The following is a 23,414-nucleotide window of genomic DNA, read 5'->3' on the forward strand; positions in this document are numbered from 1 at the left end:
ATTGACAAATTGTGTGGGATCCAACGCGAACAAATTTTTTTGACAATCAAATGTTTATGCAATATTGAATGTACGCTGGTCCCACTAATGCCTAAGATTGTCTCAATCTCACGATAGGTCACATGACGATCTTGCAATATCAGTTCGCGCACAGCATCAATGGTTTTCGGAACAACAACTGATTTTGGACGACCTTCACGAAATTCGTCTTGGAGTGAACTACGACCACGATTGAATTCACCATACCATCGATAAACACTGGTCCTTGATGGAGCTTCATCGCCAAAAAATGAATTAAGTTCATCCATGCAATGTTGCTGAGTTAATGCTGAATAAGCTCGAAATAGTAGCTGCCAAAAAATGAAATCTACAATGGGAGTATTTTTGGCCAGGATAAGATAGCTGGTAGATAAATACGTTTTCAAATTGTTTGACAGGGCAGTAGCCTTGCCAGAGCAGAGAGAGAGTTTCCCTTTCTCTATCACTTTTAAAGCGGTCGAGTTTGTACGCATTACAGTTCTTTTTTTTTTGTACGCTCCGCTCGGAAGTACAGAGCCACGACAGGACTCTTCCATCGTACACGGTACTGGGTTATTGTTTTTGCGCCGTCCCATGTGCATCTGCTAGCTCGCGCAACATCGACCTTCTGCAAGTATTTTTTTGACCGACCGCGACCTCTACTCCCTTGCGGGTTCCTGTGCCATTCTCGTGATGCTATCTGGTGTGTGACCTATCCATCGCCACTTTCTGTGTTTGATTTGCCGTAGTTTGGGTTTCTTATTCGTTGAGTTCCACAGCACGTCTTTACTGATGGGGTTCGAACAGAATATTCTACAGATGATGCGGAGGCATTTGTTGACGAAAGATTGTAGTCTCTGAGTGATGGTGTTAGAGGCGCATTATAAAGGGTTCTTCAATAGGGGCGGGTAGATGTTGAAATGGAATAAAACAAGCTGTGTGTAAGTTACTCGTATTGACAAAATTATTTTTTTATTTGAAAGGCGCATATATGCCATTAAGTGTGGAATATGACATCATTCAAATGCCCGCCTCGGCTTCTTACGGTGGAACGGATCCGAGTAGTCCAATTTTCAATGACTCTTCCGCATAGATCCGGCTGAATTTGAGCGATGGCCTGTGTTATGTTCACCTTTAGAGCATCGGTCGATTGTGGTTTATTTGCATAGACCTGAGACTTCAACAAACCCCACAGGAAAAAGTCTAGCGGGGTCAAATTGCATGACCTTGGTGGCCAATTCACATCACCCCTGCGAGAGATAACTTTACCCTCAAATCGTTCATGCAGAATGTCAATCGTGGCGTTTGCTGTGTGGCACGTAGCGCCGTCCTGCTGGAACCACATGTCGTCTAGGTCCATATGGTTCAATATGGGCCATCAGAAATTGGTTATCATCGTTGTGTAGCGCTCGCTGTTGACGGTGACCGCCTCATCAACGTCGTTTTCAAAAAAGTAGGTACGGACCAATGACGTCGCCGGCCCAAAATCCACACCAAACGGTAACTTTTTGGGGATGCATTATCACCTGGTGAACCTCGTGTGGATTGGTGTCGTCCCATATACGGCAATTTTGTTTGTTAACACAGCCATTCATCCAAAAATGCGCCTCGTCACTAAAGATGATTTTTCACCCAAAACTGGGGTTCTTTTCCAAACGATTCGAAGCCCAGTCAGCGAACAAACGGCGTTGTCTATGATCATCAACTTTGAGCTCCTGGGTCAGTTGGATCTTGTACGGGTGTAGGCCCAAGTCCCGACGCAAAATTCGCAAAGTTGAAGTCTGCGAAAGGCCAAGTTCTTGTGCACGGCGAGGAATAGACTGCCTCGGATTCTGCTGTAAACTTTCACGGACCGCGGCAATGTTCTCGGCTGATCTTGCGTTCCTTGAACGTACGGGTGTTGGCTGATTGTTTACTGACCCGGTCGTCTCAAATTTGGCCACCAAACGTTGAAGAGTCGACTTTGAAGGGCCACCACGTCTACCGAAAAATGGGCGCAATGCGCGCAAACAAAATGGCTGCCACAGGGCGCCAAAACGAACCCGCGCCAATTGAAAAACCCTTTGACTGACTTTATTTATTCTTGATTTAAATGCTTTATCCGAATGGAGTATCAGAAACCAATTGTCATTTTATATCGGTAAATGATTTCACATGACTTTCGCTAAAGTTCGAAATCCGATAACCTTTACTTATAACATTTCTAATGCTCGCCTTTTTGCTATAAATGTTTTTTGACTCAGGGTTTTTCCAGGGTACCATTATTTCTAAACCCTTTTCCAACTTGGACTTTCTGTGACATTATGCGCGAGACTTGAAGGATCCTTATACTAAGAAAACGCTTTAGAAATATCAAGTGAATTCAAAGTTGGTGTACGCCTAAGTAGTTTGGAGTCCAATTTACACTCTTTATTCCTACCATAAACAATCGAAAGAGTTCAACGCAGCTTTCTCGGCTTGCTCTGCAATGGCTTCATTTTAATGAGTCACGCCTGTCTAATGGGGCCCGCTGTATGTTAATAAATTTAAAATATATTTCCCCAAGGCGTATAATAGACTCGCCAGTGCAAGTCTATGATATTGTCAGATGTATCATTAATTGGCCAACCTTAGCAGCGCTGTAGAGCTCCCAATCGGCGTGACTTATAGACTACAAGGTGCAAATATAAGTTATTTTTCTCATCTGAAACTTTTCAAAAATAAATTACCATTAAGGACCAGTAAGGGAATTACAGAATTACATATGCATAATGATGAGATCGAATAGCTGATTTTAGGTCAAAACATTGTACGTTTCGTTAAAGCTCGGCAGTTGAGATGGTTTGGACACCTACTCAGGATGGACGACAGCAGAATTACGAAAAATACCTTCAACACTCGCATTATGGGCTGTAAAGAGCGTGGAAGACCGCCAAGAAGATGGGCAGACGATGCAGATATACGTCTTATAAATGCTAGGGAAGCGACGCAATCAACCGAGACGTATTGAGCGCGATTGTGAAGGGAGCATTGACTTACCCCGAACTGAAATTGACATGATGATGATAGTTTTTAATTGCCCATATCTACTTGCCCATATGAGCAGATAAGCTTAAATATTCCCCAAAGGGTTTTGCGTTTTCACTTTCCGTTGCATGTTCAAATTTTTAAACAATTATTTTATTTATGCATCCATTACATTATTTAAATTATGCATCCATTACTAGGTGGCCCTATGCTCCTACTTGGAACTATAGGAATTGATGCATTTAATAGACTTTTCAAAATTTCTGGTCTTAATTTCACCCTTCCTAGGTCACTTATCTCTCTTAGGTCCCTTTTTATTTAAGCTGGAATCGATTACTTTTAGGTCGCCTTGTATCTCTAATCCGTAATGTTGTAACTATAGACTCGATAAATGTAATGAATTAAAAAAGGAAATTAATGACTAAACTAAACATTCGATAGGAGAATCTCGGAAGGGTTTTTAATTTATTCCAAATTTTTCTTTTTTCATTTTTTTAGTGCATACAAATCAACTTACAATAAATAATCTGAAGATCTTGCATTGATTATGAAAAAACAGTATGAAAATCATCAAATTTGATGGCGGAAAGTAAGTAGGGACCCATAATAGGTAAACATAAGATATTCAAGTAAAGTTAATGATGCCGCCGAAAACCCAATACTTAAATAATTAATCAATTAGCAACATCATTTTCAGCTCTTTTTAGTATTCCAAAGAGAGAAATATTCGATAGTTCACTGTTCAAGAGAAAGTGATATTCATACACTCTCTGCGTACCTAACTGAAATACTCATAAACGAACCCAATTGTTGGCACTTGTCAATTGTAGCCAAATGTCATGACCAAGCAGACGATGGCAGTAATGAGCATTGCAAATGAAAATAAATATGAAGGAACGTGAGTATGATTAATGGAGAAAGCAATGAAAAGCGGAAAGTCAAATCAGTTGCATTTCGCACACGGTCCACTATCATACGTGCAAACAACCACGTCGGGTGGCGCTCTTTACAAACGCACGCAGAGCACTTATGAAAGGTTAGATGTAATGGCACTGCCGCTGACATTTAAAGTAGAGGAAGTGATGGTAAGTGGGTAACATTTGAAAATACATATATACATTCATATGTATGTGCATTCATATAATGGTTGGAAGTGACTAGGCAATTGTTTTGTGACGAGCAAATTCAAATCTTGGTCATCATATCAGTCAGTCACTAAAATAAATTGGGCAAAGTAAAATTTGTTTGTAAGCACAATTTTCCATTTGAAATGCAGACAAACTTTTTTGAATCGACAACAGAAAAACGCCAGTTAAAGTTGTGTAAAAGAGAGCTCTGACCGCGCCAACTTCTTTGCTACTCATTTCACCTCAATGCTCTTGCTGTATTTGGCCAATAGGTACATTGAGTGGTAAGAAAGAGTGTGTGGAAAGCAATTTGAAGAAAGGTAGTTTTTGTGGTTTTGAAGGTACCAACTCACTTGGCGATCAAACAGTCGTCGCGCATGCGTCAAGCGGCCTAGAAAGACCTGTAGTTAAATTGTTAGCGTACGAAGCGAAAAGCGAAGATCAGCGAATGCGTGGTAAAAAAGAAAGTGCATAAAATATTGAAAGAAATATTCATGTGGAATTTTCTTATGTGCAAAACAATACAAATAATAAATACAAAAAAGTTTTTGTAGTAAAAAAGTGAAGTGAAGTGAAAAGCAAAGCAACAGTTCAATGCGAAAAGGTTCAAAAAAGTATAAATAAATTGCAAGTAGTGTAACGAATCTAGAGAAGCAACGAACAAAGCCTGCGAATATCTAGAATTGCTGCGACTAAAGAAGAGTAACGAAAATTCACGCAGAATTAAGAGAGGAGATCAACGAACGAATATTGAAGCAGTAAGTACTGTTGTTGCAATGGATTTGAAAGAAAATAAAAAATAAAATAAAAGTATGTAAAAAATAGAATAAATTAAAATAAAAACAAATAAAATGAAATGAAAATAAAACAAAAGGGAAATAAAAGTGAATTAAAATAAAACAAATTAAAATAAAATAAATCACAATGATATGAAATAGTATAAAATAAAAAATAAATGAAATAAATAAAATACCATAAAGAAATATGAAATAATATAAAATAAATGTGAATAAAGAAAAACTAGCGAATAAAATACAATATAAAAAATAAACTAAAATAGGAACAAATCAAATGAAAGATAAAAAAAATGAAATATATTAAGTTGCAATAAACTTAATTAAAATAAAATAAAGTTAAAAAAAATGACTTAAAATAAAACGAATTGAAATAAAATGACTTACAATAAAATAAAATGGAATGAAATACTAAAAAAAAAAGAGTAAAAAAAAATTAAATGAAAGATATGAAATAATTTAAAATAACTTGAAATTAAAAAAATTAAAATAAGCATAAAATAAAATTTAATATAATAAACTAAATTTACACCATATGTGACCTGGTCTATGAAAAGGTACCTTACGTGTCAAAAAATCATTTTTCACTTTTTTGTTGATTCGAATAGTGTTTGAAAGGCTCTTTAAAATGGTGAAAACCAGAAAGTCATAATTTGTTTAAATGTTTGTTAAAAGTAAAAAAAAAGAAAAGTACAAATAAGAAAAAGACTGATTTTTTTGTCATGATACAAATTAGAATAACGAAGACAATAATTTGTGCAAATTAAAAACTGAACCATTCCTGGACAGTCTGAGGTGTAATGAATACGATACAAAAAATTTGTTACAAAAAATGTATTCATAACTTTATAAATGGTAGTTTTTAAGGATTTGTCAAAATTTTTGTCACGAATTGTGGCATTGTTTCAACATCAAAAGTTATTTAAAATATTTAATAATAATATAATAATAATATTTCACCGCTTCTGTGATTTTATTGATACTGTGATCTATGCTGAAGAAAATAAGCCAAACCGGATTGAAAAATATTAATATTTAAAAAAGTTACAAGGGCTTTTAGAAGTTTAAACTTTAACAGCTGTTTTCTCGAAAACTTGTTTTCGCACGTAAGGTACCTTTTCGTGGACCAGGTCACATATAATAAAATAAATTAAATAAAAAAGTATTGTATAAATAGATAATTGGCGCGTACACCTTTTTTGGGTGTTTCGCCGAGCTCCTCCTCATATTTGTGGCGCGTGTCTTGATGTTGTTCCGCAAATGGAGGGACCTTCAGTTTTAAGCCGACTCCGCACGGCAGATATGCTTTTATGAGGAGCTTTTCATGGTAGAAATACACTCAGAGGTTTGCCATTGCCTGCCTATTGGGAGAAACTTTTTCTTCATTTTGCTGTTTCACCGGCTACGGCGGCCGCCAAAAAATAAATACAACAGATTGTAATAATATAAATTTAAAAAATAAAACAAAATAAATTCAAATGGAATAAAATAAAATGAAATACGAAAAAAAAATACAATAAAATAATAATTAATAAAAAATAAAATAACTAAAATTAAATAAATCAAAATAAATTTAAATGAAAAATAAAAAGCAAAAAAAAAAAAATATGAAAAAATAAATTTTATTTAATTAAAATAAAAATGAAGAAAAAAAAATGAGACATAACTTAAAAAACTATAATAAAATTAAAATTAATAAAAAAAGTTAATTTAAATAAAATGAAATAAGATCAAAATACTAAAAATATTACATATTAAAATAAATTAAAAACGAATTAAATAAATGGATATAATATGCGAGCAAAAAATAATAAAATAAATAAAGTGGAATACCATAAAATAAAGTAAAAATAAAACACGAAAACAAGAAATACAAAAAAAAAATTCAATAACATAATAATAAAACAGACTAAATAAATTGAAATAGAAAAAACATAAAATGAAATGAATTAAAATAAATATTAATAAAACAAAATATCACAAATAATAAATTAAAATATAAAATAAATTAAATATAAAATAAATTAAATATTAAAATAACGAAATTAAAAATAAAATCAATTAAGGTAAAATAAAATAATATACAACAACCCAAAATAATAAAATAAAATAAAATGAAAAAATATTAAAACAAAAATGAAAAAAAAAACAATTAAATTAGACTGAAATTAAAATAAAATAAAACGAAAAACATCGAATGGATTTTTTCATATTTTTGTAGCGAAAACAAAGAGTTTGTCCGAATTTCTAAAATATTTCTCCCAATTTAATTAAGCACTTTGAGCACTTCCTTCATGGAACCATTGGAAATAATAATAATAACTAATAATTGAGCACTTCGGCCTATTTCTACACCTAGTTTTACGAGTAATCCTCCGGTCTGGCCAGATTTTGTCGGCTTTGGACGTGAATTTAACATATTTCTACGGATATGTAATATATAACCTTATAAAAAGGATCCTCGGATAGGACGAAAAAAGCCAGACCCGGAGGGTTAAAAATAACAGAATGAGTCTTTGGTTGAAAAATAGTGGGATGACTTTGCGTTGCATCAAATTTTTTGAAGTTTAACTCAAATACACTCAATACAAAACTGGGGCTATTCTCATCTCAATACACCAGACTTCAGAACTCAATGTGTCACCTGGGTTTTCATCTTTTCTTGAGATTTTAAGTTTGAAAATAATTCGATTACACCTTTTCAATGCAAAGTCCGCTTTGAATATCACTAAAATCTCCACATGGCAATTTTTTCGATTTTAAAATAGAAGTACATAGTTTTCTTCAAATCGATTTACTAAATTCCCTGTGATGGACGAATTCGCAAGCGTGTTCAGCCTGGCAATGTTTGTCTTTAAAACAGCTATTATTTTAGAGAACATAGGCGAAAGATGGCAACCAGCTAACTTAACCCAATGACCGTCGAAGCTCGATCAGCTGTTGTTACGGTCAATAAAACATACTTGTCTGCCCCCATTGGTAATAGGAATTCTTACATCACCCACCCTATAGGCCAGGTATTACTCATTACGACTTCCAAACATAATTTTTTATTTAAAATATTAATTAATTAAAAATATAATTATGAATATTTATGTTACATTACGAAAGGCAGTAGAGCTAAGACTATCGACCTGCCCATATCACTATAATATTGGGTTGGGGAAAAAGAAATGTCGTATTTGTGATCGAAATTTGACGCTTTATTTAACGTACTTAGAATTATCCGATTCAAGTCAAATATGCCCCGTTTTGTTCGCAAACTTGTTGCCATTTAGAAGGCAACTTCATTATCCCCCCTTTATAAAACTCCCCCTCCTTATTTCCAAAAAACTCAGACAACCAGTTTTCGCAAGCCTCTTTTGAGGCCAACTTGGTATCACCAAGGGCGTTTTGCATGGACCGGAAGAGATGATAGTCACTTGGTGCCAGGTCCGGACTATATGGTGGGTGCGATAGGACATCCCATCCAGTCTTCCGTAGCTTCTGGCGGGTCATCAAAGATGTGTGAGGACGAGTGTTGTCCTAGTGGAACACAACACCATTCCTATTGACCAATTCTGGCCGCTTCTGGTCAATCGCCTGCTTCAAACGGTCAAGTTGCTTACAGTAGAGGACCGAATTAAGGATCTGGCCATAGTTGAGCGGCTCATAGTGGATAATTCCCTTCCAATCCCACCAAACCCACAGCAAAACCTTCCTGGCGGTCAATGCAGGCTTGGCGATGATTTGGGCCGGCTCGCCGCTTCTCGACCACGATCTTTTACGTTTGGCGTTGCCGTACGTGATCCACTTTTCATCGCCAGACACCTTCCGCTTCAAAAATGGGTCAAGTTCTTCCGTTTTAGCAGAGAATCGCAAGCGTTGATTCGGTCCAAGAGATTTTTTTACGTCAACACGTGTGGCCCCCAAACATCCAGCTTTTTTTTGGAACCCAATCTTCTGCAAATGGTTCCAAACGGTTTTGTGGTCTACACCTAGTTCCTGACTAATCGAGCGAATGCTCACATGCCGGTCTCTTTGGATAATTTCAACGATTTTATCAGTCTCTACGACGATTGGCCAACCAGTACGGGGTGCATCTTCGACATCTACTACACAAGAACGAAATCGATGGAACCAACGCTATGCTGTGCGAATCGTTACAGTATCAGGCCCATAAACTTCACAAATTTTTGCCACCGCCTTCGTTGCATTTTTACCTCTAAGGTAGTAAAAACGTAAAATATGACGAATTTCTTGCTTGGTGGACTCCATCTTTGACGCGCTATAACTTAAGACTGAAAGGTACGATCACAACACTGTCAAAGAGACACGTGTAGTACAGATTGTCGTCTTCAAATCGCCGTTTAGTGTGACCCGATGCAATTAGAACAACGCAAGATATGTTTAAATGTCGCGCTCAATTGACAAAATACGACATTACTTTTTCCCCAACCCAATATTAGTACTCCTATTTAAATGTGCATTTCAAAAATTGAGTCGAAGGACGAGCAATTTTTTGAGGCTCAATTTCTTATACTACCAAAAAGGTGGATATGAGTTCTGGCCAGCAATACACAATATTTTCAAGAATATAAAAAACAAAAAAAAAAACAAAAATAGTGTACACTCAATATCGGTATGTCAAACTGCTTGGGCTATGGAAGTGTGGGTGCCCCGCTCGATATCTAAAAGCCGCTGCAGTAACTTACTTTGCATACGCAGCTTTTTCTCTTCAATTGCATATGCTTTTAAACAAAACTATTCAGATTTAAAAAAATATTTTTTTTAAGGTTTAATTTAGCACGAAAGGGTGCTTATACAGAGACAAAATAATTGATATGACAAACTTTATTAGTTGAGCCCTGAAAAACGTACGTTAACCAACAAATTAGGGGGAAGGAGCCTTGAACTTGACTCGCAACTCCAACTGTTATGGGCACTGCAGTAGCGCTGCATTTCGCACGGCAGCAGGTTTTCTTGGGTAATCGAGCTAATCCAACAAGCTATTGCACACGCTCACACACACACACGAAGACATATAGCAAAACAGAAGACATGATAAAAACAAAACCGCTTAAAGAAATAATAGTCGACTGTTAAAGTGTACGAGTTTTGGAAGAAAACCAGTTCTTTTGTTGCAAGTGGCAATCTGGTTTGTAAAACGTCAAAAGTGAAGCAAATGGAAGTGGGAGTAGAGTAAGAAAAATTATAGATAAGCAAAAAATGCAACGCAAAGTCAATCAACAAAGTGATTGCAACATTTTTCATTTATAGGTACATACACACATACATCTATACATACATAGGTGCAGCTAAATATATAGGTGTATGTGTATGTACATAACATGCGCTCCAGCGCTTAGGTCAGCGAGTATATTTTTTAATTTTGTTGATTATTTTTATTATATTTTTGTTTGATAATTTTTATTTTCGTTGATAATTTTTATTTACTTGTCATTATTACGTTTGTCCGCCGTTACGGCGCTTTTGTTGTTATTTAGTGAGCAAGCGTTAAATTTCACTTTCAAATATTTAATCTGCCAATATGTGCAGCTACGTACACGTAAATGTGCATTAGGGGTAGGACCTGAATGTCATAGTTACACTTGAGTTCGTAGTGAAAATCAATAAGAAAAAAGAGGAATGGCTGAAATCAAGGAGCATTCATTCAACCAACAACAGCGTTTGCACGTCACGACAAAGTAGAAAACAAAGAATGAATTCGTCTTGTTTCATTCTGAGCTGACATCCGCATGGGCACAACGAAAGAAAAAAAGCAAAACAGCTGATTTACCGATACCACCTTTAATAAATTCGCCTTGGGTGAAATGATTGGGATTTAAGTATTTTTTTTTTTTTTGTTAGCAAAAGCTAGGTATGGAAAATAAATAAATAAATTAAAAGTCGACACATTTGATTCGCAAATTAATTAGTGAAAATCACTAAAAATAAAGAGGAATGCCTGACACTTTATAGGGAAACGTTTAAGATAAAAGTATTTATTTGTTGTGTGTGAAGCGAGCTGTATGGAGCTATGTACGGAATTTGAAACGAAAAGATTTACAGTTATTTCCGGAGTAGTCACCTCGAGCCAATGCTTTTCTTGCTTCTTATAATTTACACTGTGCGACGCCGTTTTGAGGGAAGAGAAATTTAATTGCAAAACGATGGCGTCAACACCCCCCAAGGACTAGATTTGTGCGAAAAGATTATAACATACAGTCCTGTGCAAAAAAAACCGGACAGCTAATTTATCCTATTTAAATTTCTATAGCTTGAGTATAAAGCTTCTTGGCGGTAAGTAGCTTTTTTTGTGTATAAATAGAACAGTTTTGAATTAATTTGTATCATAATTTAACCAATAAGTGAAATAGTCGATACGTGGCAAGTGTTAATATCAAAAATATGCCAAGATCGAAGCAAATGGGAGCTGTCGTTAAGGGGCAAATTATTGCACTATCACAGAAAAAATTGTCCGTACGTCAAATTGCTGCTAAAGTAGGCTGCAGCAAATCATCTGTTGCCGATTTTTTTAAAGAAATTTGCAGAAACGGCTTCAACAGAGCGAAAGAAAGGATCTGGACGACGAAAAAAGGACGTCGCCTGCTGAAGACCGGATGATTAAGCGGATGTGTATCCAGGACCGTTTCAAATCTTCGGCAGACATCAGGAAGGAGTTCTTGGATGCAACTGGCGTCGAAATAGATTCATCTACTGTGTGTAGGAGATTGATAAATGCCCGTTTTGTAGGAAGACATCCCGAAAAAAAGCCGTTTTTGAACGAAAAAATGCGTCAAAAACGATACCGATGGGCCAAAACTCATGAAAACTGGACTGTCGAGCACTGGAAGAATGTGATTTTTTCGGATGAATCCAAGTTTAGCCTCTTTGGATCGGATGGTATCCACCATGTGAGGCGCAGATCTGGCGAAGGATATAAAACTGGATGCATACTGCCTACTGTAAGACAGTCAGTTGGTAGAATGGTATGGGGCTGCTTCAGCTATGACGGAATGAAAGCACTGACTCTTATTGATAGTCGGGTGAACGGAGATGCTTACATTTCAATTTTAAATAGACATTTAATACCTGTCATTGAGGAGGAGTATTCTCTAAGAACGGACGTTATATTTCAGGATGATTCTGCGCCATGCCACCGATCTCACAAAGTAAGTTATGATTTTTGTTAAATCTCCCGAGTGTTTTGTTTAAATGTCGAATCAAAAAACCAATGATTTATTCCTTATTTGTTGCAGGTAAAAGAATTTATGGAAAAAAACGGAATTGTCCAATTGGAATGGCCGGGTAACAGTCCCGACCTAAACCCAATTGAGAACCTCTGGGCCATTGTAAAGAAGCAGGCAGCTGAAAAAAAGCCGAAGAACAAAACTGACCTGGATAACATTATAATGGACACTTGGCACAACGATATTTCGGAGGAATTGTTGCAAACCCTGGTTACATCAATGCCGAGACCTATTAAAGCGGTAATTAAGGCGAAAGGCGGTGCGACCAAGTATTAAAACTTCAAATTATAACATTTGTAATGAAATAATTAATTTTGTTTTGAATTAATTAGGTGTAAGATTATATAATAAGGATAAACTAATAATAAAACATTCGTTATTGACTATGCTAAAACAAATAAAGTATGAAAATATTAAAAACACGTATGAAATTTATTGATTGTATTTCATAATTTTGTTTAAAAACACAATGGAATATAACCACATTCAAACATATTTGATAAAATCCATATTACTTCAAAAAATGGAGTTTTCAGACTGTCCGGTTTTTTTTTGCACAGGACTGTAAGTATGCACAGTGTAACCTCCCTTAACAAACACCTCTATTAACAGGATACCTTCCTTGAGCGAACATTTTTTTCTATAGGTACTAAATCTTGTGTGTCGGAAGAAGTTTTTGAGTGGACATCTCTCTTGGAGCGGCCAAAGTTGACTGACGAAGCGTGTTCGCTCAAGTGAGGTTTCTCCGTATTCCTTTGTTTATTTGTTTTTTGGATTTTTATTATTCACATAAAGTTTCTGTGAGAAATTTTACGTACTTGTATTTTTCTAAATTTTTTTCGGATTTTTATGAACCACAAAGTTTTTGTGAAAGAATACCCATAACGAAATTTTCCAGAAAATATACTTCCTAAACATTTTAACCCTCTAACTCTTTTTTTAAGCAGGACCAATTTTAGGTACTTGCAAGTCAAATATAATGAACAGAGACAATAATTGGTTAAAATGTCTGAAGAAAAAATTTTCCCAGAAATTTAATTTCATTTGCCTGGAAATTAGAAAGGGTTTTCCAATAACAGGTGTTATTTAAATATATAAAAGGCGACCTAGACATGATTAACGACTTTTTAAGGCCGGAATTAGATTGTATTGATCTGGACAACGTTTATTTTCAACAAGACGGCGCTGGGTGCTACACAAGCAACGAAATCTCGAAGAGGTGATCTCAATTGGCCACCGAGATCTTGTGATTTAACACCTTGTGACTTTTTTCTTTGGGGCCACGTGGAAGAGAAGGTCCACGCTAACAGCCCAGGGTCGATTCAATACTTCAAAGATGGAATTCGAGAGGCTATCGAGGACATAAGGCAGCCACTTTGCAATTCGGGTATGGAAAATTTCATTAGCATTTTTGAATATAAAATAACACCTCTGATTGGAAAATCCTATATCATATTTAGCTCAGATTGACTCAGATTGATACTTTAAAGATTGGTCGCAAATATGACAACTTAATTTGACCACTAAAAATCGGCTCCTTTGCAATCGTTCTGGCAAAGAAATTACAAGCCCCTACACTTTGACTTGCAATTTATCGAGCAATGTTACTTAGCGAGACCCGTATTCTTCTTCTTGATTGGCGCGAAAGCCGCGTTCGCGACTTTGGACGAGTTTAGCAAAGCGCGCCAGTTGTTTCTTTTTCGTGCTAACTGGCCCCAGTTGGGCACACTAAGTAAAGTCAAGTCCTTCTCCAGCTGATTTTTGCAAACGCAGAGGAGGCCTTGCTTTTCCTCTGCTACCATTAGCTGGCACTACATCGAATACTTTCAGAGCCGGAGCGTTTGTTTCCATTCGGATGACATGACCCAGCCAACGAAGCTGCTAGATCTTTATTCGCTTCACTGTGTCTATGTCGTCGTAAAGCTTATCCAGCTGATTATTCCATCGCCTGCGATACTCGCCCTTACCAACGTGAAAGGTCCACCAATATTCCGCAGAATCTTTCTCTCAAACACTCTCCAAGGGACGCCTCATGGGATATTGTCATCGTTCAAGCTTCTACACCACCTACGTTAAGACGGGCATGATGAGATACTTAGTTGTCTTCATCGAGAGAGGACTTTACTGTTCAAATACCTACTTAGTCGAAAGTAGAACTAGTTGGCAAGAGAGATTCTACGTTGAATTTCAAGGCTAACATTGTTATCGGTGTTAATGCTGGTTCCTAAATAAACAAAGTCTTTTACAACCTCGAAATCATAACTGTCAGCAGTGACGTGGGTGCCGATACGCGAGTGCGCCGACTGTTTGTTTGACGGCAGGAGGTACGTCGTTTTGTCCTCTTTCACCACCAGACCCATTCGCTTTCCTTCTTTATCCAGTTTGGAAAAGGCAGAACTAACAGTGCGGTTGTTCAGGCCGATGATGTCAAAATCATCGGCATGCGCCAACAATTTTACGCCCCATAGAAACTTGTGTCTGGGCGATTAAGTTCTGCGACACGCATGAACTTTTCCAGCATCACCTTAAAGTAGTCCTACGAAGTCCCAATTTGTGACGGCACTACTAGCATTAAGCAACGTCATCTTGCATAGCCGTATTAGTTTTGCGGAGTTACCAAATTCGGACATCGTGACATATAAGCAACTCCTTTTCGAGCTGTCGAGTGCAGCTTTAAAATTGACAAAGAGATTATGTGTGTCGATTCTCCTTTCATGGGTCTTACCGAATGTATTACAATATTAAAAAAAAACTCTAATTTACGCTGCTGTTGTAAAACTACACATTTCAAATCGTACAGCTTTTAATATCCCAAACGGTTTAAGCTGAGCAGAACATCGACCGAAGACGTGCTTCCAATTACGTATTATACCTAAAAATATCGAATAAATTGCGCCAGCTGGAGAGACGAAACAACAGCCCATGAACTGGAAGATACCTTCATCACTAACACTAACCACAAAAAAATTATAAAGTACCAACTTTCAGAGCACAAATAAAACGCGCAGCAGAGAAAGCCACTAAGATGGCATTCCTACTCAGTAGAGTGATGGCAAAAAAAGGGGGACCAACCCAAAGGAAACGAGAAATAATGTAGGCATCAACGCTCTCCGTTCTCTTATACGGAGCTGAACTGAAAGGCAAATCACTAGTGCAAGCTCCTAGCATGGGTGCAACGAACTGTTCAAAATAGGGATATGCGAACATCCCACATGCATATACGGGACGTAGCCAAAGATAACACCTTTTTCCAATGCATGCGTTTGGCACAAGAACGTCAGAGACTGAAGGATGCAGCCGGTCACATAACCACTGAAAATCTTTACGACAAAATGCTAAGCAGCGACGAAACGTGAAAAATCATCAGTGGTTTCGCGAAAAAAATTCTCGTGTTGAAAAAGCGAGACCTGGACGTATGTTGTAATGAGGAAGATGGTACGAAACTCTGAATTAATGCGAAAGCGGTTCCGCGGTTGGCAACATACCATTGCAGCGACGGCGGCAGCTTTAATGATGCATTAGGCATTTTACACCTCCTCATCCGCATGCGGCGACTAGACAACTAGGGGACGACCTAGCTGCGGTGATGCTCGAACAGGAAAATTGAATTGGGTTTAGTTGGGATTCGGCCAAGAAAATAACGAACTTTGGCCAACAATTTCTTATTTTTTTGTTTTTTTTTGTTAAAAAGTTGTACAAACTTTGAGGTTTAGTAACATTTTTTGAATAATAGTATAAAAGCTCACAATTTCTGTTGAAAAAAATTTCCTTGCAATATCTATCTGTTCGTCCATCGAGTGTGGTCAATTTAGGGAGTAGGGATCAATTTTTCAGCGCTGTCGGTAAGCCTTACTTGTATAACGATACAGGGTGCAGCTAGCAAGGTGGAAACGCCTACAACCTATTAAAATTAACAACAACCTACAACATATTTTTTGTCAGTTCTGTTCGGTTTCGGTTCAGTTTGGCCTTAAACAACGATATTCGCCCGTTTTCTAAAGACAATGCAACCGTACTTAAAATTGAAGTTGCCATTGGTTGCTGGAAGTGGTCTTCGAATTGCTGGAAAACCTTACTTATCTTTCAAGGCTCTAGCTCTTTCCTTGCCTGAAGCAGAGAATTTTCCGACGAGAGTGAACTGACAGCTGCCATAGAAGTGTTTCTGGAAGAGGAAGTGTTTTGATAACGATGGTGGACCTTTCAAATATAAAATATAAATAATATATAAAAAATAATAAAAGTATTCAAAAAAGCGAGTTTTAAAATGAATAAATTTGTTTTTTCAAGCTAATTGAACACTATGTAGACTTTTGTCATACCGCTTTTTTCTTGTTTTGTTAATTTTTTTGTTATAAAGCAAGTGAAATAATTTAATTTTTGTAAATTTATGAATAAAAAAATACATTAGCAGTTGTTTTCAATTATTGTATATCTTCTGCGGATTAAAAATACGCTGCTGTATGTAGACTTAAGTTCTTCACTGCTTATTTACATACTAGGAGATTATGTAGAAAATTAAAAACAAACATTTATAGCATTTTTATATGTCTTGAATTATTTACATGTCTTAAAAAATTTAAGTAAAATCTTATTTCATCATTCTAAAGGCTTTTAACAAAAATTGCATAAAAAGGAATACCCCTAATGAACATACATACATATACAGATACACATATGCACATGCTCATGTGAGTTATTGTAAAATAACGTAACAGTATCATTAACACGAAAAAGTAAAGTGAAGTCGAACGTTTTCAAGAAAATAGTAGTAAAAGCATCATTTGTTTGGGTGCATTGCCCGACAGATATTCGGAAACATTTGCTGTAATTACAAGGCAATTACATACATACATACATGGGTAGTGTTGTTGGCACCATAAAAATGATTAATTCATATTTTAGCGAGATATAAGATTAATTTTATTATCAACTTTGAATTTAATTTTTATTGCAGTTAATCTCGCATTTTTTATTTATTTATTCGCAGCGAAATGCAGGCAAGATACAAATTCATTTGAACCTGGTGTGATTAATGAAAATTTAGGTTGATTCATAAAATTGGTGTCAACAAAAAATACTGCACGTGATAAATCACGAAAGTATTTTATCATTCGCATTTGTTGTTTGTATAAAAATGTAGTGGCAAAAGTGTTAGATATTTTTTTCTCATGCTGGGGACCTGATAATCAGGGTTGGGCATTTTGCACTATCACTAAATTGCACTTCCACTAATTTTTTAGTGGTAGTTAAAATAATAGTCATTATCATTAATACATTTTTCAGTTTTTCAGTGTTTTAACTATTCGCTTATGGCACTAATTACACTGGCACACAAAAAAAAAGTTGTCTGTACACCGGGTGCCACCTATCTACGGCCATGTTTTTCGACCCGCTGAATACGAATTTCAAGTCACCTTGGGCCGTTCAGCCTTCAATTACGAGTAAATTGCAAAAACCCCCAAAAATTAGCGAAAATTCGCAAAAAATGGATAAAATAGCAGAAAATTGCTGCTGAAAAAATTTAAAAAAAACTTTTAAACACAAATAAATTTTATTGTATTGTTTATTAAAAAAATACAAGATTAAAATCTGAAAATGCAAAAAAATTGTAAAATCTATGAAAATAACGTATAAAAAGAATTAGAAGAACGATTTTCCTAACTTTCAAACTGTTGTCCGGTGGTATCGAACTCTTTTATTTTCAAATGATCTACGGAGAGAATTTCTCTTTCGTTTGTTATTATCTTTTGGTATATCTCTTTTGAGTGTCCAGCAATAGTCTGCCATCATGTTGATATTCCAATTTCCTTGATACCTAGTCTCCATTTCACTTATGTCTTGATGAAAGCGTTCTCCCTGTTCTTCACTGTACTCCCCAAGATTCTCAGGAAAGTAGTCGATGTGAGAATCTAGGAAGTGTAATTTTAGATTCATTAAGCATCCTAAGCTTTTGTAATTTGTCACTAATTCTTCGATTATTGTCCTGTAATTTTCACTTTTATTATTTCCTAAAAAGTTACGACACACATTTTTTAAACTTACCCAAGCTCTCTCCGCGTCATTAAATTTACTTATAAAACTAGCATCATGAAATAGAGTTCTAATTTGGGGTCCATTAACAATTCCCTGTTTTAATTTGGCATCACTTATCGCCGGAAACTTTTCTCTCAAGTACTGAAAACAATCACCATCCTTGTCCAGAGCTTTGACATATTGTTTCATGAGACCTAATTTGATGTGAAGTGGCGGTAGCAGATAGCTTGAAGGCTGAATTAATGGTGTTCGTATTACATTTTGAGTACCGACATTTAATTGCACTCTCGTAGGCCATTCGTTTTTCACATAGTGATTCTCTCTGTCTCTACTATCCCACAAACATAGATAGCAAGACTATTTTGTGAATCCTGATTGTTGGCCTAAAAGAAGTGTTGCGATTTTGAGATCCCCGCAATTTTACCATTGGTGTTCTGAATACTTTATCTTGTCCAATACAATTTCCAAATTTGCATAGGTCTCCTTAAGCTTCGTCGAATGGGCTATTGGAATTGGCGCTAATATGTTTCCAATGTGAAGCAAGACAACTTTGAGACTTCTAGTTGATGAATCTATAAAGAGTCTCCACTCATCGTTTTTACAGATATAATATTAGGTTTTAATTCATCAACCAAGCTTTTAACTTTGGAACAGTACACTACCGAGTTCTCATCGTCCTTTGTGAAAAACTTCCGGAACTCCTCTTCTCTATTCCGATAAAAGTAAGTACGATCGAAATTAGTATATAACGGATCAAAATACATAAAAAATTATGCTTTCCTTAGATCTCAAAAATTTTTTTTTGCCAAAACATCGAATTTTCGCTATTTTTTTAATTTGTTTTTTTGTGTACCGGTGTTATTTTTTACACGATGACCAACCCTGCTGATGACAGCCACGTTCAGTATACATAATAGGAGCGCGACAAGTTACCAAGTTGTGGTTATTTTTTTTTTCTTAAAATTTGTTTAATTTTTATCTTTTATCAAAATACTGTGCATTCTACAACAAACCCATTTAACTCTCCAAATTCCTTACAAAATCCACAAAAATTTAACAAATTTAAAAAGTGATCATCAAGATTTTTACTCTTTTCTCCAAATTTGTAGAAAAAGTTCTAGGTGTGCAGTTTTGTATCCGATATATTCGATATTATTGCAAGGCAGCGACAAATTAATTTAATTTAAATTTAAAATAATGCAATTAAATAATTAATTTAATAAGTTTTATAATTTTAATTGAATCTAATTTAATAAGTTTTATAATAATATTTGACACTTGTGGTACTAGACAGCTGCTGTATATAAACAAACAAGCAACAGAGCGCATAAAGGTCAGAATGAAGATTTACAGTACTCAAAATCATTTTTTTTTTTGGTAAAAAAATTATTCAACTACAAAATGGTATGAATAATTTGGCGCCACCTTGTATAATAAATTGCTAATTTCAAGTGGCCCAAAATAAAGATTTCCACCACTCAAAATAATTTTATTTATTTGGTAAAAAAATTATTCAAGTACGAAATGGTATGAATAATTTGGCGCCACCTTGTATAATAAATTGCTAATTTCAAGTGGCTCAAAATAAAGATTTCCACCACTCAAAATCATTTTATTTATTTGGTAAAAAAATTATTCAAGTACAAAATGGTATAAATAATTTGGCGCCACCTTGTATAAAAAATTCCTAATTTCAAGTGACTCAAGATAAAGATTTCCACCACTCAAAATCATTTTATTTATTTGGTAAAAAAACATATTTAAGTAAAAAATTAGATGGTTAATTTTACGTCACTTTGTATAACCAAGTGCAAATTTCAATTGGCTCAAAATAAAGATTTCCCCCCTCACAAACTAATTTTTGTACCAAATGTTCATTTCATTTTTTTTAATTTGGTAAAAAAAAATTATTCCAGTACAAAATTTGATGATTAATTTTGAGCCACCTTGTATAACAGAGTGCGAATTTCAAGTGGCTCAGAATAAAGATTTCCACCACTCAAAATCATTTTTTTATTTAGAAAAAAGGTTATTCCCCTACAAAATTGTATGATTAATTTTGCGCCACCTTGTATAATAAAGTGCGAATTGCAAGTGGCTCAAAACTTTCTTTGACTTCTGACAATTTTTTGCGCCGAAGTGTTGAGTATTTTTCATATATGTATCATACAAATACATACTATATATAGACAGAAAATTGTCAACATTGTACCCAAAAAAAACAAAAAAACTAAAATTTCAAAAATCAACGCGATTTTTTAGTAACTTCAAAGCTCTACACCATCAGATTAAAATTTAATGAGCAGTTGAAGTTTTCTAAACATTCTGAAAAACAATTGAAAATTTTGATGAATATTCTGCTGAATGTTTGAATTATATTGTTTTTGCTGTAAAATGCCCTAAAATTTTATAAACAAATAAAATTAAAAAAATACAAGAGTCAAAACTTGGCAATCATTGCCCTCTGATTATTGTGAACTGAAGTGTACGTACGTTACTGTTATTTAAAAACCAAAAATCTTATTTCACAGTTTTTTTGGCTCTTTTTATCGCAATGTTTTTAACAAAAAGCTTTTTTCATGTAATCTCCATGAAGAACAACGCAATCATTCCAGCGCTGCTCCAATATTTCAAAACCACTTTTGTAGAACGATTTATCTTTTGCCTCAAAATACGCCTCGGTTTTAGCGATAACTTCTTCATTCGAGCCAAATCTGACGAATCCGGTGGATGTGAGAGCAATTTGAAGTTCAATTCATGTAGTTTTGCCATTGTTCAGATACATCAAGACGTTCTTGTTTTTGGTAAAGCTTTCTCATAGTCAAACCATCATCGTCATGAATTCCATAATGAATTGCTTCCATTCGAAGAATCCAATTTCTTAACTTCCAATCTCTTAACTTCAATCCAGCTAAACTGCATGGCGCGGGTTTCTGACTCCAGCAGTCCTCTCCAGGTATTCGCTGGTCTTCCACGTCTGTGGCTTCCTTGGTGGTTCCAGTCAATGGCGGCCCTTGCTAAGTTACCATTACCATTACCGCTGCATAGAACATGGCTAATCTAGCCCTATTTTATCTTTCAGGCCTCTAATAGTATGTATTGGCTTCTGCTGGGTTCTGGCTCAAAAGTCAGCATTGAAGATAATATTTGGCCAGAATATTTTGAGAATTTTTGAAGGCATTTGTTTACAAAAGCTTGTAATGAGCTTGTGTCAGCTGACGTCGCATTCCATGCTTCACAACCATAAAGTAAAATCGACTTTACGGTGGAGTTAAAAAATCGCAGTTTTGTGCGTGGTGAAATGTGTGATGCATTCCAAATTGCTTGCAGAGAGCCAAATGCCGCCCCACCTTTCTTTATACGCTTTCTGATATCATCGCTCGATCCTCCAGAGACCGATATAACGCTGTCTAAATACCAGAAAGATTCTACATCTTCGAAATCGATACATCAATTGAGAAATTTCGCGTCTTTCCTGTGTTTATACTTATGTTTTGGTTTTCTGGATATTGATCTTCTGAGCTGCTTCTCGCACGACTTGACTCGCTGCCATGTTAAGATAGTTGTGGGACAGAAGACAGATGTCATCTACATAGCCAAGATCCGCTAGGCGTCCTTACAGTCCCCAGGTAATACTGCCTCCAGATGACGAGACGTTTTACATGACAACGCCCAAAACGATGTTAAAGAGAAACGGGGACTGTTGATATTTGACTATCCCCCTCATGCAATATAAAGCCAACACGACATATCTTTACGATGCCAGCTAACTCACGCAACTTCACTTTTCGATCATTCAAAACGATTCTGAGGATTTTTGATGTTTTCTGGTGTATCAATAAAACTAGTGCCATTTGTTAGCACCGAGCTTTTCAGCCCACATGATATTATTTGATGACTAAACAATCTTCACCCTAGTTAATGCTATCTTAATGTTACGATTTTGGCCTGAACAAGCATTGTGAAAGATATCGTAAAAATTACATTGAATAAATTTAGTTTAAAATAAAGTGGTGTGAAATAACTGATAATAATAAAGTAATTTATTTTAAATTTTCATAATTATGGGCACCTACGTATGCATGGCCTATACAATAACAAAGACCGATAACTTAACCACTGATTAAACACTTATCATAAAGAAACTGTTAAAAAAGTGTACCTATACATAGACATACATACAAATACAAGTACAATTTACGCATGAATTTTGGCAAATTTCACTTTCGATAGTTTCTCCGAAGCAAGCTGCCGAAAACAACTCTAGAACAAAGTAAATATTGATCGCAGAAGACGTAAAAAGAGGAGAAATGAGCAAATTAAAAATCTCAACAAATCGACGCATACAGAGAAAAGCACAGTAAATGGGTTAATTAAATGCAAATAAATTCCATAGCAAGAATACTTTGCTTCATAAAAGTTAAATATATTTTAAGCAGAAGTACTCAGCAACAGCAGGGACTTTATTAATTGATCATGAATTTGTGCGTAATAAAATAAAAAAACTTCACAAATTTAAGGTGAAAATGACAACATGTTTTATTGAGCCTTTATCTGGCGACGTTAAGGAAAACATTGGGATGTAAAGGGTCCGCCATATAACTTTACAGAATTAAAAATGCTATAAAAAAGAAACTACTCAATATTTTTCCAAACTGTGTTTTTTCGGCTAGCCATGCACCATCCCATACGATCGGTCCAATTTTTCAACACATTTTCGATTGTATGCGGCTGTATTTCAGCTATGACATCGCGTATGTTGGTCTTCAGTACATCAATTGTTGCTGGTTTAATGGCATAACACTGGTCTTTGACGGCACCCCAAAGATAATAATCCAACGGCGTCAAATCGCAGCTCCGATGCGGTCAAACGATATCAGAATTTCGGCTGATAATGCGATCTTCGAGTGCGTGCGGGTTTTCTGAGCCCCAAATGCGGCAATTTTGCTTGTTAACATACCCGCCGAGATGGAAATGAGCTTCATCCGAAAAGATGATTTTTCGGTAAAAGTCTTCATCTTCTTCAAGTCGATCCCAAGCCCATGAAGCGAAGCGAAAACGCAATATTTCCCAGCGTTCTTTGAGCGTATACACAACCATTTTCGTTCAGCGGAAAAATAAAACTAATTTTCTGTCAAATCAGATGGCAGCTAAGTGTTACCATTCTTCAAATAATACCTAGTTCAAATCCGTAATGATAGATG

The 23,414-nt window shown here is 35.7% G+C and overlaps 1 protein-coding gene across 2 annotated transcripts in view; it reads left to right on the top strand.

Moving 5' to 3' along the window:
- Positions 1 to 4,003: 4,003 nt before the first annotated feature.
- Positions 4,004 to 23,414, top strand: part of LOC128858709 (glucose dehydrogenase [FAD, quinone]) — a 29,841-nt gene continuing 10,430 nt past the window's right edge. Inside the window, exon 1 of one of the 2 annotated variants that reach the window (XM_054095188.1) lies at positions 4,004 to 4,109. The gene's annotated coding sequence lies outside the window, so the exon portion shown is untranslated. Of the gene's footprint in view, positions 4,110 to 4,543; positions 4,910 to 23,414 lie in introns of those variants that run through there. The other variant, XM_054095187.1, reaches the window with a different exon arrangement.

This window comes from Anastrepha ludens, chromosome 3, assembly GCF_028408465.1.
Source record: "Anastrepha ludens isolate Willacy chromosome 3, idAnaLude1.1, whole genome shotgun sequence".
Lineage (NCBI taxonomy): Eukaryota > Metazoa > Arthropoda > Insecta > Diptera > Tephritidae > Anastrepha > Anastrepha ludens.